The sequence below is a fragment of the Chrysemys picta genome, chromosome 1 (assembly GCF_011386835.1).
Source record: "Chrysemys picta bellii isolate R12L10 chromosome 1, ASM1138683v2, whole genome shotgun sequence".
Taxonomy (NCBI): Eukaryota; Metazoa; Chordata; order Testudines; family Emydidae; genus Chrysemys; species Chrysemys picta.
Window position 1 is genome coordinate 208,735,700 of NC_088791.1, and position 16,298 is coordinate 208,751,997.

The window sequence follows — 16,298 nt, forward strand, 5'->3', positions numbered from 1 at the left end:
CCTTGATAACTTCTCCTCCTCCCCAAGCTTTCACTGTATTGTCCTCTCCAGTTTGCCCTTCTACATCCCTGTCTGTTCCTTCAGCATCTTTTCTGGTAGTTCCCTCCTTCTCTCTCCCAGTGTAATAAGGGGCCTAAGGAGCTTTGTCCCCATTTCCCTCCCTATAACTCCTTGACAGCCTTTCCTTGCATCATCAGGTCTATTAAATACATTCTGGTGCCAATAGCTACAGCTGAAATACAAGTTTGCCTGTCAACTCCTGACACATTAAAGCATTTTTCTCGAGATATGTTTACACAGCAAAACAGCCTATCCAAGCTAGTTTGAATCCAGCAGAGCTTCAGAGTGGGCTAGTGAGCCGAGTACATACCCAGGGTCTATGCCAGGCATGTAATATCTGTACTGAAGCCCATGCTGTGCACTCTTCGCTGCTACTATTATTTGCACTAGCTGAATTCAAGCTAGCCCCTGCACAGCTAATGCTGTGTAGACAAACCTTCAAACAAATCAAGCTGTCAACCTGATACTAAGCCAGATTCTGTCTGGATTTACAGCTTACTGGGGGGAGAATTTGGCCCAGTGACTCTTGCTAACATACACAGGCTTGAACAAACTGATCACAAAGACTGGAGTTGAAAAGGAATTTTCCCCAGTGACGTATTGGCAGAAACTTTAGACTTTGCTTTCCTTGGGAACACAGAACAAGACTGTCTGTAAGGATCAAACATGAATGATTTTCTATTACAGCAGGGCAATGCTAGGCACAGGTGACTCAATGTCCATCCCCATCTTCTATGTTTCTTTGTGTTCCTGGAAGAGAGGCTCCAAATAGTTCCAAACTAGCAGTGCCTATCTGTAGCTGGTGGACAATTTTTAAATATATCAGTAGCACATATTCAATAGCAAAATTACGGTCTAGCATATCATCCATTTTTCAAATTTAAATAAATAAGCCATTTTAAGGAAAAGGAATCCCAATCTGGCATAAACTGATCTCCAAACAGATGTAGCAGTGACCACCGGTCATGACTGAATATAATCAGTCTTTGTGTTTTCCTGGCCACCACCCTGCAACATGAGAGTCAAATTACGGTATAGAATATGGGCTAGAATGGGAAGCGGGCACCCACTTACCTCCCCTGTGCTCACACGCAGCTGCCAACCTTCATTTGGCTCACTTTGCTGGCAGCACTTACCAGACCTCAGCGGGAATATCTGGATAGGGCCCCAGACTTGTTACCTCCCTACCCAACAGAGAGCACCAGCACTGGAACATTGGGGAGAGCATGCCTGTTTAATGTGTAACAGGACCTTTACTTCATTTCACCCCATCCCAAAAGCAGCCACCTTGGGCATTCTGACTTACACAGCCATTTATGAGCGGCAATCCTTACACTAGCTCTCTCAGAGACTCATTTTGTTTTCCACCTCTGAATTTATAAGCATCTATGACTCAATTTATAAGGCTGTAAATGGCTAATTCATTAAGAAAATAAGAATAGCCATACTAGGTCAGACCAATGGCCCATCTAGCCCAGCATCCTGTCTCCCGACACCAGACAATGCCAGATGCTTCAGAGGGACTGAACAGAACAGGGCTATTATCGAGTGATCCATCCCCTGTCATCAAGTCCCAACTTCTGGCAGTCAGAGGTTTAGGGCACCTAGATCATGAGGTTGCATCCCTGATGGTCTTGGCTATTAGCCATTGATGGACCTATCCTCCATTAATCTATCTAATTCTTTTTTGGACCCACTTATAGTTTTGGCTTTCATAACATCCCCTGGCAATGAGTTCCACAGGTTGACTGTTTGTTGTGCGAAGAACTACTTCCTTTTGTTTGTTTTAAACCTGCTGCCTATTAATTTCATCGGCTGATCTCTGGTTCTTCTGCTGATCCCTGGTTCTTCTGTTATGTGAAGGGGTAAATAACACTTCCTTATTCACTTTCTCCACACCAGTCATGATTTTTATCTCCACTTAGTCATCTCTTTTCCAAGCTGAAGAGTCCCAGTCATTTTAATCTCTCCTCATAGGGAAGATATTCCATACCCCTCATCATTTTTGTTGCCCTTCTCTGTACTTTTTCCAATTCTAACATATCCTATTTGAGATGGGGTGACCAGAACTACATGCAGTATTCAACGTGTGGGCATAACATGGATTTATATCATGGTGTTTTCTGTCTTATTATCTACCCCTTTCCTAGTGGTTCCTAACATTCTGTTAATATGCAGTGGCAGTCAAAAATGCTGAGTGGGTGTTTTCAGAAAACTATCCACAGTCCTCCTTGATCTCTTTCTTGAATGGTAACAGCTAATTTAGACCCCATCATAGTTGGGATTATGTTTTCCAATGTGCATTACTTTGTATTTATCAACATTGACTTTCATCCCCCATTTTGTTGCCCAGTTTCATGAGATCCCTTTGCAGTGTGCTTTGGACTTAGCTATCTGGGGTAATTTGTATCATCTACAAATTTTGCCACCTCCCTGTTCACCCCTTTTTCCAGATCACTTATCAATACATTGAACAGCACTGGTCCCAGTACAGACCCCTGGGGGATGCCGCTATTTACCTCTCTCCATTCTGAAAACTGACTATTTAATCTCACCCTTTGTTTCTTGTCTTTTAATCAGTTACTAATCTATGAGAGGAAGCAACTTCCTTCTTATCCCATGACTGCTTATTTGCTTAAGAGCCTTTGGTGAGGGACGTTGTCAAAGGCTTTCTGAAAAGCTGATCACAGGCACAGTAAAATACAGCATGAGAAGCTTTTCCCTTCTTGATGGTGATTATCAGGGGCAGAGAAATAGCAAGAGGCCTCTGTCCCACTGTGTGAGTACAGTGTGGGGTTGGCCAAATGGTGCTTTTAAGTGGAAACCCATTCAGTTGCCCTAGGGTAAAGAAAAACCAAATTGTTCCCTTCCCTGCATTGACTTTATAGGATTGCTAAAGGAAGGTCTATTACACTGGTTCCCAAACTTGTTCCGCCGCTTGTGGAGGGAAAGCCCCTGGTGGGCCGGGCCAGTTTGTTTACCTGCCGCATCCACAGGTTCAGCCAATCGCGGCTCCCAGTGGCCGCGGTTCGCTGCTCCAAGCCAATAGGAGCTGCTAGAAGCGGCGGCCAGTACGTCCCTCGGCCCGCGCCACTTCCTGCAGCTCCCATTGGCCTGGAGCAGTGAACCACGGCCACTGGGAGCCGTGATCGGCCGAACCTGCAGATGCAGCAGGTAAACAAACCGGCCTGGCCTGCCAGGGGCTTTCCTTGCACAAGCGGCGGAACACTCCTGAACTCGCATCAACTTCCTGGACACCAAGATCAGCTTCAACAATAGACCCCTACAGACAACTATATACAAGAAACCAACAGATCACCAGACCTACCTGCACAGATCCAGTAACCTCCTCATACACACCAATACATTTATTATCTATAGGCAAGCACTGAGATACCACAGAAAATGATCCAAGGAGAAAAGTCAGGATACACACTTTAACACACTTAAAACCACCTTGATAGCTCAGTGGTTTGAGCATTGGCCTGTTAAACCCAGGGTTGTGAGTTCAATCCTTGAGGGGGCCACTTGGGGATTTGGGGCAAAATCAGTACTTGGTCCTGCTAGTGAAGGCAGGGGGCTGGACTCAATGACCTTTCAAGGTCCCTTCCAGTTCTAGGAGATGGGATATCTCCACTAATTATTATAAATTATAACCAAGGATAGCCCACTAGAGAAGTAGATTGCATTATGGAATGGACCACCCAAAAACCCCAAGAGAGCCTGCTTCGATATGGTTTAAAAAAAAAACAAAAAAACCCTCAGACCATACACTCCTAGTTGTCATCTACCACACCACACTGAAATCAATACAAGGTATCATTAAACAATTACAACCCATATTCAACGGGGACCACATCCTGAAAGAACTCTTTACTTAATCCCCTCTTCTGGCCTTCAAAAAAAAACCCACCCCCACCTCTCCAAGCTCCCCACAGACCAGGACTCACCAATTCTAAGTGGCACCAGACCCTGCCAGAACCACAGCTGCAAAACCTGCCGACATATCTCCACTGTTATGATGAGCTATACACCACACAACACACTTTTCAAGAGCCACAGGCCTTACACATGCCTATCACAACATGTGGTGTAACTCATCTCAGGCACTAAATACCCAACTATCAACTATGTAGGTAAAACCAGACAGCCACTAAGCTCCCTGTGACAGGGTAAATTTACCCAACACAGAACGGGAAAGGGTTAACTCCTCCTTGTGGGCTGAGGAAGTCCCACCCCCACGTCCCTACTGGGCATGCCCGAAGTGCAGTACCTGTATAAGAGTGAGCAGCTCAGCTCATTCTGGGATGACTGCTGGAGAGAAAGGATGTGCATTGCAGGCTCCAGCCTAGGAGCCATGGCAGACCCTGACTGCGGAAGCCAAAGGTGCTGAGATCCCGGCAGACACCCCGGTACCTGCAGACACCACAGGGACTTTGGAGCCAACAGGAACAGCCCTGGCAGAGGAACCCTGAAGCCACTGAGACTACGGACGCAGGAGAAATGGTAGGAAGTAGCCCAGGGGACGGACTAACCATAGTCCCGAATGTAGTTGATGTGTTGTGGCTGGATCCCTTCTGACTCAGTGGCAAATGCACTCGCCACTGTCAGGGCCCTGGGCTGGGACCCAGTGGAGAAGGGAGGGCTCTGGATCCTCCTACCCCAGCTGCCACCCACCTCCAGGTGGTGGCCCACCACCCTATTGACTCTGGCCATTAGGCCTTACTGCCCTGTGAATCAGGGGGACCCCATTGACTCCAGCCACTAGGCCTCACTGCCCTGCAAATCAGGGTAACTACTGACCCCGGCCATGAGGCCTTACTGCCCTACAGACCGCGGTAATCCTATTGACTTTAGTCCTTAGGTCTCACTGCCTCAAGGTAAAAGACAGCTTGAGGGATGGGGTGAACTCACCTGCACTGGACGGGGACCCCGTTACACTTCCGAATGAACTCACACAGCAAAATGATGAGACAAAAACACCATAAGCCTGTGGGCAAACACTTTTCACAAAAAGATCACTCCATATTTGATCTCTCAGTCCCCAATCTCAAAGGAAACCTACACAACACCTTGAAAAAATGAGCATGGGAGCTTAAATTCATAATTTTGCTAGACACTAAAAATCATGGACTCAATAGAGACTCTGGATTTATGGTTTATTACATGAATCTATAACTCATTAACCGCCCTTTTTTTTGTCCTATGACTGCAGAGATGTTAACAGGCCACTTCACCTTGAATGGTCTCTAACAATATGTGTTAACTACTAATGCTAAACTATCTGTTCCAGGTCTTTGTATTGAGCTGTAACACATCGAATACCTTTCCCAGACCTGAAGCAGAGCTCTGTGTAGCTCGAAAGCTTGTCTCTCTCAGTAACAGAGTTGGTCTAGTAAAAGATATTACCTCACCCGCCTTGTCTCCCTGACAAAATCAGACTGTTGGAGGAAAAAGGCAAAAGAGCCAGATCAGCTGCTGTAAATGTGCCCAGTTCTGTGGATGGCAATGGTGATATGCCAGTTCCCGCTAGCTGATGACGGTCAAACCAAGCCTCCTAATCGCATTCTGAACAGTGCTTTGCAGCGATGAAGTGCTGTGTAAGTGCTGAATATTATTCTGCGTCATGAAGAGGTTCAAAAGATCATGTTTTAACCCCTCTCCCCCACCAGAAAACTATTCTCCTACCACCCATGTCCCCCTCCCCATACTTCACACTGAAAACAAAACTGTTTTTAATGGAAAACAGTATCCTGGAGATGAGCCAGTTTGGTGGAGGCATTGCACTGCATGTAAAAGAGCCACTGCTTTGTGAGTAACCTGAAGGGTTTTTAACTTTTGGCTAGCAGAATCCACATAGGGGATGTCTGCCCCGCACTCAGAGGTGTGCTGATTGCAGCATGTATTGGCATACCCATGCTAGCTTTAATCTAGCTAGCGCATCTCAAAATAGCAGTGCAGGTGTGATGGCACAGCCCCCGAAGCAAGCTACCAATTTGGATACATAGCCAGGGTCCCTGGTGTGGTTGTACAGCCCGTGCCGCAGCCCACCCGCCACTTCTTCACTGCTGTTTTTAACTGTGCTAACTAGACAAACACTAGTGTGGGCGTGCCAGTCTCTGTTGCAATCAGACCTCCTCTTGCAGCATAGACATCCCCATAGTGGCAAAATTCTGAAGACCTTGGGAAAGCTGTACTAGGTAAAGGGTCAGTTTGCATTTTGCCAAGGGCTACCTGACAGTAGCCTGTACGGTTTACAGCCTTCATGGGGAAAGTGTGCAGAGTTCACTGAGAGCGTGTGAGGATGCTTCATAAAATACCTCCCAGGGATAAAGCGAGAGTGCAGACTGAAGTGATGAATGGCCAAAAGATTTCTCACATACTATCAGCGCCTATGAAAAGGAGAAGCCGCTTTGCTTAAACTGGACCTGATTTTGATCTTTCTATCGGGAGTAGCTCTGCTGAAGTCAGTGTAGTTACACTGGTATAAAATTGATGTGAGCTCCGAATCGGGCTTATTATATCTGGAATATTTTGAAATGTAGGAAAGTCCGTCAGATGCCAGGGGGTTGGCTTGGGCTCCTTCACAAAATAGATTTTCGTAGGGGGAAAAAAAAACAATAACGAAAGAGAACAGTGCACAAAACTGTTCAACATCTGTAATTTTTCAGATAATATTACCCATCTAGATCAGCGGGTGTTTGGCCCTGCTTTGCTGACATGAGTCACAGTATTAGATGCTGTGATCCAGCCAAGATTAGCTGTTTTGTTTAGCATTACACTATCTCACAACTACTGTTTTCACTGCAGTAGAAATGATAGATTGTTTTATAGAAAAAAAGGGAACCCAGTGTTATTTAAAACAGGAGATGAGCTCCACCTACTGGCTAGTAACAACAAAGGGAAAAAGTTAGCCCTTTTATTTATTTATTTAATCATTATAATGACCAGAAAGTAGTGTAGGAAATGGGCTGCTGCCTGCTTCTGCACTTTTGGAACAGAAAAGGAGGCCGAAATTGATGCACAGGGGGAAAGGATGAGAACAGAATAGAATGGGAGAAGAAGGCAGCATGAGATGAGGGGATAAAGGCGGAGACAGAGCCATTGTAAATGCATGAATTTGTTCTGATTTTTTAATACAGAAGCTTCAGACTTATGGAGCCCCTTGCCTCTTTTTTTAAGTCAATGTGTCTTTTTTTAAGACAGCTGATCAGCCTATCTCTGCAACAAAATCAGAATTTCCCTTTTTACAGGAATGCACGCTTTCTGATTCTAATATCTTGAGTGATCGTGAAATATGTTGGGTGAAGATTTTTTTTTTTTTTAAGGCGTTTTCCCTCTTGTTGACCTATTCTGTAGCTGAGAACTATTATTGTTACTATTATGTATTCTTTATATTACCGTAGCACCTAGAGCCTCAGATCTGGATCAGAGCCCCATTGTGCTAGGCATGGTACAAATAGTAAGAGACTCTGCCCTGAAGAGCTTACAATCTAAAGCAGTGGTTCTCAACCTGCATATACAGCTCTCTCTCTGTTATGTGGGCTGCATCCACACACACACATATTTTATTTATATATATATATATATATATATATATATATATATATATATACACATACACACACACACACTACCTGCATGGCCCTGAGGATGTCACATGGGGTACAGCTGTGTGCTGATTGGGTTTCAGGTTGAGAACCAATGTTCTAAAGAGACAAGGCAGACAAAGGGGAGAAACAAGGAAGAAAAGTCACTTACCCAAGGTCACACAGAAGAGCTGAACTCACAGATCCAATTAAATCAATGGAGCAGAGGATACCCAGCACTTCTCAAAACCAGACCCTACGCACCCAGAGACTAACACACCAAGAATCAGTGGCCATTCTTGAAAAATGTTGCTTCTGTGCTCAACCCCTCTCTCGCTCTCCTCTGGCTTGTTCACAATATAAGCATGCTGTAGTATCCTCCCATCATCAAAATCCAGACTCTCAACAGTGCTCTGCCTCTGCAGCTTCCACCACATTTATCTCAACTGTGCTGTCTCCACCCGCTGCCTGAAATTCCTCTTCTCTATCTCCATCCTCTCCCATCTAGCTTTCACTCTCCCCATCCACTGTACTGATCTCACCGGGTCCCAAACCTCTTCCCAGCCAGATCCCAGAGTTTTTATTCCATCCTCATCTCCTCAATCTCTCTGGTACATTTGACTCCGTTGTTCACAACCTCCTGCTTGACACTGATCTCCCTTAGCTTTCATGGCACTTCTTTTGGTGGTTCCTTCTCTTTCCCCCACCCCCATTTACATGTGCCCCTGTCCTTGGCACAATTTCCGTGTTTCTCGCTACACCCTGTTTCTGGGTGATCTTAACTGCTCATGCTGCTTCATCTACCATTTTTATGTTGCCAACTCACAGCTCTGCTTCTCCACTCCTGATCTGATGCCCTCCATCCACTGGGCTGGATATCTCACCATTAACGTGGCTATAACTGAATTCCCTGTCTTTGCCAAAATCCTTCTCAATAGGGTTACCATATTGAACAAATAATAAAAGAGGACCCTCCATGGGGCCCTGGCCCCGCCCATTCCCAACCCCCTTCCCTGCCCCAACTCCGCCCATTCCCCGCGCCAACTCCGCCCTAACTCCGCCCCCTCCCTCCCACTCCCAGCCACGCGAAAAGGGCTGCCCAAGCACTACTGGCTTCACGGTTTGCCGGGCAGCCCCCAAACCCTGCGCCCCCGGCCGGCGCTTCCCCAACGCAGCTGGAGCCCGGGAGGGGAAGCGCCCAGCCGGGGGCGCACGGACTGGAGGCTGCCCGGCAAACCATGAAGCCGGTAGCACTTGGGCTTCGGGCAGCCCCTATGCCTCCGGACCCTGCGCCCCCAGTCGGGCACTTCCCCTCCCGGGCTCCGGCGGCGCAGGGTCCGGAGGCATGGGGGCTGCCCAAAGCCCGTAGCGCTCGGCTCTTAAACAGATTGTAAGCTCTTCAGGCAGCCCCCATGCCTCCGGACCCTGCGCCGCCGGAGCCCGGGAGGGGAAGTGCCCGGCCGGCGGCTGGGGTCCGGAGGCAAGGGGGCTGCCTGAAGCCCATAGCACTCGGGGAGCTCGGCTCTTAAACAGAGCCGAAGAGTCAGGGGAGGACCAGAGCAGCCGCGGGAGGGGAAGTGCCCGGCCGGCATTTTCCCGGACATGTTCGGCTTTTTGGCAATTCCCCTCGGACGAGGGTTTGATTGCCGAAAAGCCGGACATGTCCGGGAAAAACCGGACGTATGGTAACCCTACTTCTCAGTCCCGTCTCTGTCACTGCAGTGTTGATAATAGTCATCCTCACTGTCACTTAGGCTCACAACCCAGGAATCATTTTTGACTCCTCCCTCTTCTTTTCCCCACACATCCAGGCAGTGTCCACATTTTACTGCTTCTTTCTCCGTAACATTGCTTAGGTTCAACCTTTCCTGTCTGCCCAGACAGCTAAAACTCTTATCACTCATCACAATTATTGTAACCTCCTCTCTGACATTCACGTTGCTTCTCGCTTATCAATATATTTAGCCACTAAAATCATTTTCTTCACCTATTGCGCTGACCATGTCACACATGCACACACCCCGTGGGTGCCTATGGAGGGATTCACACTTTCCTACTGTATTCAAGCTTCTATTCACCTTCAAGGCAATTCACAACTGTCTTTCACTACTTATCTGCTCTGGTCTCTTATCTCATTGGCCTGTCCTCACTGCCAGTAATGCTAGCCTTGCCTTCTCCTCCCACCATCATTTTCTTGCACAATGTCCCATAGGTATGAAACACCGTCTCTGAACTAATCCGTAATTTTACCAGGTTGTCCCTTTTCAAATCCTTCCTCTAGACCCACTTCTACTCCAACGCCTACAACAAACAGTCCAGCTGAGAATAGATAGCTTAATAGACAGTTATGTATAGATATAGCTATATAATTTCATTGGATTTGTGCACTTACACCCTTTAGACACCTTTGAAAAATCCCTCCCCCCATGAATATATACCTAATGCATATACTGACTATAAATATGGTACACATGTGAATGCAATCCCTTTAGGGCCTCACCCCACCAGGTGTTGAGCATCTCTGTTTCCAATAAAATCAATGGAAGTTGAGAACACTATCTATGGTACCTATATGGCCTTTATCACCATAGTATCTGAGGCCCTCAGTCTTTAATGTATTTATCCTCACAACATCCCTGTGAAGTAGTAAAGTGCTAATACCCTATTTAACAGATGGGGAACTGTTGCACGGAGAGACCAAGGGCAATCTTTTCCAAAGTGCCTAAATGCCTTAGCAGTAAGTCCCATGTAGGTGTGTAGCGAGGAGGTGTGGCCTCCCTATGAGATTGACAGGGTTTTAGAGATTGTTTAGAGGACCAAAGCCTTAAAGACTGTTAATCCCCCACCAATCTCTGCCCAGAGAGGAACCCAAGAGCAAGGGGCGTGACCTCCCTCTGAGATTGATGGGACGGCCACACACTCCTACAAGGGGTTTAGGGGTTTATAGTCTCATTGAAATTCAAGCTCCTGAGTGCCTACGTTACAGCTGAAAATAGGACTTAAACTCCTTTAGAAAATCTTATCCTCATTGACTTCCCCAAGATCACACTGGATGTCTATGGCATAGCAGGAATTAAACCCAGGTCTCCCACTGCCCTGCCTATCTCTCTAATCAGTGGGCCATCCTCTCTCTCACTCAGTACCTCTCAGGAGATATTAGTGCACAGTACTGCAACTATAACTTCATCTAGTTTATTCCCAAAGGGCTTTTCATTTGTCTATCTCTCTGCCCACAGCCATTATTTTCTACTATTCTAAGCACATACTGTCAAACTCCACTAGTCCTATGGAACTGCTGCAGGCTCAGTAAATGCTAAACCCTCAAGTTTTCTTACTTGTTTCTATTTAGGAGGACAATGTCTTTTTTTTTTTTTCATCCCCATACCAGTCTACATACTACAGAAAGGATTATTTCTCTTTGACTGTATGTGATGGTGACATATTAAAAGTATCTTTTATCTATTGCTCCCTGTGGAGGTTTACAAATTATGGACCAGAGCCTCAGCTGCTGACATCAGTGGTGCTATGCTGTTTTGCACCAGCTGAGGATCTGGCCATATAATATATATATGTGTATATATATATATACACACACACATATGTAATATGTAGAGAGAATAACAAAATGGCTGTTCCCAGATCTTACTTTCATCTTCATGCACTAGCACACACAGGACATAAGGGAAGATTTTTTTGCTTCAGGAGACGCTACTTTCAGTCAAGCCACTTTAGTGCTGTATGTCAGTGTGTTAGCGCAACAGGACAGGTAGAAAGGAGAAAGCGATGACAAGGGGAGACGGGGGATTGAGCGAAAAGAGCTAGCCAGGACTGGGGAATATAGATGACATAAGAGTGACAAAGAAGATTGGGGGATGGTAGACAATGACAGGAGGAGAGGAGGTGAAAAACAATGGGGGAAAAGGGTGAGACCAGAAATGTGAAGAGACAGAAGAAAGCAGAAAAGGAGATGTCGTTAGAGAGGAAAAGTGTGTCAGGGAAAATCCATCTTGACAGAAAGTAACAGCATCTTAATCAATAACAGACAGGACATGCTGTCCCCAGGAAGCTGCAGGAATAAAGAGCGCCAAATCCAATGAAAGTGGGGAAGAAAAAGAGAGATGCGGGGGATAAGAAGAGAGGGAAAGGCCATCCAATTACTTCGGGCATTTAAATGGTTCCATCATGTAGCTATGTTTTTAAACTATTCCCAGTGGAATGACCCATTTATCTTGCTCTGTTGCCCTTGGTAGGAAGGTTTGGGATTCCAAACCTACAGCAAATTTAGAATGTCCATTTAGGACAGCCTTGCAGACTACTCCACCCCACCCTAGCTAGGAGGTAGGGAGGGCTTTTTTTTTTAAATGAGTAAAAAGCATTAATTTTTTTCCCTCATCATCCAGTCTGTTTGCCCACCATTTCTGGGGGGAATAGTACATTGCAGGACCGCTTACTGTGGCTGCCTTAGCTTGTTTTTTCTCCTCTGAATTCCCTCCCTTGGCAACGCTGGCCAATAGCTCTGTGGGTGTGAAAGGCCGGTTTACACATGCATTAGCATGTTGAACACCAAGTAATTTTATACTAAAATTATACGTTGGCAAAACCAGGATCAGGTAAGACAAGCTGTTTTTTCCTCATGATGTTAGTTCAGGGATGTGACCTTACTATTTGTAATATAAAAGTTCTTATCCTGAGGTTCTTACCTAGGGGTTGCCAAGACTTAGATGAGAAAAAGAACTCAAAGTTATTAATTATGAATAAATGTATTACTTTATTCTACAAATAAAGAATGCAACACCCAGCAATAGGTGTATTAGTTCAGTTACCACTTCTTCCATTTTTCTGGCTTGTCTAGGGTTGCCAATTTTCTACCCCCACAAAACTGAACATCCTTGCTTTGCCCCTTCTCTGAGGCCCCACCCCCCGCTGACTCTGTCCCGCCCCCCTGCTCACTCCATCCTAACTCCCTCTGTCACTCACTCTCCCCACCCTCATTCACTTGCTCATTTTCACCAGGCTGGCTCAGGTGGTTGGGGTCCGGGAGGGGATGAGGGCTCTGGCTGAGGGTGCAGGCTCTGGGGGAGGGGGCAGAAATGAGGAGCTCAGCATGTGGTGGGGGCTCCGGGATGAGGCAGGGGGTTAGGGTGCAAGGAAGGTGAGGGCTCCAGCTGAGTACAGGCTCTGATGTGGGGCTGGGGATGAGGGATTTGGGGTGGAGAAGGGGACTTTGGGGTGTGAGAACTCCAGCTGGAGTGCAGACTCTGGGGTGGGGCTGAGGGGGTTGGAGTGTCGGAGGGTGCTCCGGGCTGGGACTGAGGGGTTCGGAGGCCCAGAGGGAGATCAGGACTGGGGAAGGAGGCTGGGGTGCAGGAGGGTGTCAGGGGTGCAGGCTCCAGGCAGCGCTTACCTCAAGCAGCTCTCGGAAGCAGCATGTCCCCCCTCCCCTCACCGGCTCCTATGCGGAGGCACGGCCAAGCAGCTCTGTGCACTGTCCCGTCTGCAGGCGCTGCCCCTGCAGCTCCCATTGGCTACAGTTCCAAACTATTGAGCACACTACAATAAGTTTTTTAAAAATACAGAGGAAAATATATAGACAATTAAGAGAAGAGATTATTAGTGAAAAGCAGGGTATTTTGATTTATTTGGTTTGTGAAATGAGGAGAAGCCATTTTACACACACTGGGGAAACAAATGGAGCCATGTATATTTTGGAGATTTTCCCCCATGCAGAGGGCAGGTCTATACTACAGTGAGGAATGTGACAGGCGGCTCATGTAGGCTTCCTGTGTTAGCTGTACTGTAGCTAGTTTGCTAAAAATAGCAGGCTTCAGCACCTGCTGCACAAGTGAGTATGTACATGGGGTAGTCAGGCAGGCTTGCACAGCCAGTGCTGAAACCTCGCCTCAGTGTCCTTGGATAGTCAGTGCATTAAATGCTTTCACTGTACCAGACTGGGCAGTCAGAGGTAGACTCTCTCCTTTATCTAGATTTTGTTTCATGATTCCTTAACAGGCATGTCCCTTTTTGGACTGGGGTTCTGTTGTGTTTAGATGCTGCATGTGATTATTAGAACTGGGAGCACTGGTTGTTGGGAATCTGAAAGGACAGGAAACAGGAAGGAGGGGGGAGGAGTTGAGGAGGCTGGGAGAGTTACAGTGTGTGCAGCTACAGCTTGGTAAAGAGATTTCCACTGTAAATAAAGTTCTGTTGAAGTTTGTTAATACCTTGGTGGATACAACATTTTGGCGACGAGGATGGATCTTCTGCCTCTGAACCCACTTGCACCCTTTCCACCAAGCCCAGCTGAGCCTCCAATTGCTTTTACTGTCTGGATCCATATGTTTGAGACTTATCTGCTTGCAATCAGTGCTACAAAGATTTCTGAAGTAAGAAAGCATGCTCTGCTAATCCACTGCCTTGGAGCAGAAGGGCAGCGTATATTTTACACTTTTCCCCTTGCAGATGATAAATATGAGACTGCACTCACTGCATTAAAGAACTTTTTTGTGCCAAAAGTGAATTTAGTTGCTAATCGCTACAGATTTCACCAGCATGAGCAGAAACCAGGGGAGACTATAATGCAGTATATTACTTCCCTGAGGAGTCTGATTGTAATTTGTGACTTTGGGAATATGGCAGATGAGATGATTAGAGACCAGCTCATTGAGAAAACAACAATGCTTTGTGTAAGAGAACGCTTACTTCTAGAACCACAACATACACTAGAAAAAGCAATAACCATTGCTACTCAGATTGCGTCAGCTACAGCTGAAGCCAAAATAATGAGCAAGGGTACAGGAGGCCCAGTCTAGGCTGTGACTCCTTTGCAGAAAAGTTCACTATCACTGCAGACAAACAATTGCAAAAGGAAAACTAATGAAAAGCCACTCAACCAGCAAATACAAAATACAATAAAAGCATGCTTTCGCTGTGGATCCCCACAACATCTTGCAAGCTACACAGGATGTCCAGCAAAAGTAGCTCAGTGCAATCATTGCAAAAAGATTGGGCATTTTGCTAAAGTATGTCGCAGTAGCCAGTTCAATCAACAGGTGCATGCAGTTACAATACCAGATGTTACTGTGCTGAGTGTAGACAAAATATATACTGCACATATTCCAGAACAGATAAAGTGCACTGTAAATGTTTCTGCCATACCCTCAGGCAAATCACACTCTATTCAGCTAATGTTGGACACTGGGTCAGCAGTATCTATACTACCTGATTCCATCTATTTGCATTACTTTAAAGATGTCCCTCTTACTGAACCCAAACTTCACTTGGTATGCTATTTGAAAAACCATATTCCAGTACATGGCTACCTGCCAGCAATAAGAACAGGAGTACTTGTGGCACCTTAGAGACTAACAAATTTATTAGAGCATAAGCTTTCGTGGACTACAGCCCACTTCTTCGGATGCATAAGCTTTCGTGGACTACAGCCCACTTCTTCGGATGCATATGCATCCGAAGAAGTGGGCTGTAGTCCACAAAAGCTTATGCTCTAATAAATTTGTTAGTCTCTAAGGTGCCACAAGTACTCCTGTTCTTTTTGCGGATACAGACTAATATGGCTGCTACTCTGAAACCTGCCAGCAATAGTTACTTTTGGTGATTGCTGTGTAACTGCAGAGTTCTACATTGTCCACAAAGGCACTCCTATCCTTGGCAGAGATTTATTAGCTGCTTTAAATCTCAGGGTAGTTAATGGACAAATTGATCTTCCTCAGCAAAGCACTCTTGCGGTACAAACACCAGTTTCAACTGGGACCCAACTCCAGGTTGAGAAGAAACTCGGCTGTGCTTATGGGTTTCTGCATAAAGTTAAAATGCGGAATAATGTGATGCCTATACGACAAATTACGGCGCTTACCATTTTCAGTCAGGGGAGCTGTTTCAGAGGAATTTAGAAAACTTGTTCAAAAGGACATTATTGAAGAGATTAACTCCTCGGAATGGGTTTCACCTATAGTAGTGACACAGAAGAAGGGTGGAGACATTTCCCTTTGTGTGGACTTAAGGGAGCCAAATAAAGCTATTGTGATTGACAGCCATCCTCTTCCTCACATAGAAGAAGTATTTGCAGAACTCCGTGGAGCAAAGATGTTTTCTACTCTTGATTTGCAGAGTGCATACCACCAGGTTATGTTGCATGAAGATAGCAGAGACCTCACAGCATTTATTACACATGAGGGACTATTTCGTTTTAAACATGTTCCATATGGTCTCGCATCAGCCCCAAGTGCCTTCCAAAAAATGAGGTCATTGATTCTGAAGAATCAACATGGAGTTCAGTGCTATTTGGATGATATTATTGTGTTTGGAAATACTACTGAGGAGCATGACAATAACCTGCAGTCTATACTAAACTGCATCAGCAAAGCAGGCCTCAAGCTCAATAGGTCCAAATGCAAATTTAGACACACTGAACTCTCCTTTCTGGGGCATACAATTTCACAGGCTGGACTAAAACCTGATCCAGATCATATCCTGGCAATTTCAAATGCTCCTCCTCCAACAGATTTGCAAACCTTACGTTCCTTCTTGGGTCTTACCTCCTGGTATGCAAAATTCATTCCCAATTATGCTTCTGTCATTGAACCATTACGAGAATTACTACAGAGAAGTTCAACCTTAGTGTGGACAACGGAT

The 16,298-nt window shown here is 45.9% G+C and overlaps 1 long non-coding RNA gene across 1 annotated transcript in view; it reads left to right on the forward strand.

The window, feature by feature from the left end:
* Nucleotides 1-4,332: 4,332 nt before the first annotated feature.
* The window catches only part of LOC135983939 (uncharacterized), a 29,878-nt gene continuing 17,912 nt past the window's right edge, over nt 4,333-16,298 (forward strand). Inside the window, exon 1 of the long non-coding RNA XR_010601801.1 lies at nt 4,333-4,566. This is a non-coding gene — a long non-coding RNA (uncharacterized LOC135983939). The remainder of the gene's footprint in view (nt 4,567-16,298) is intronic.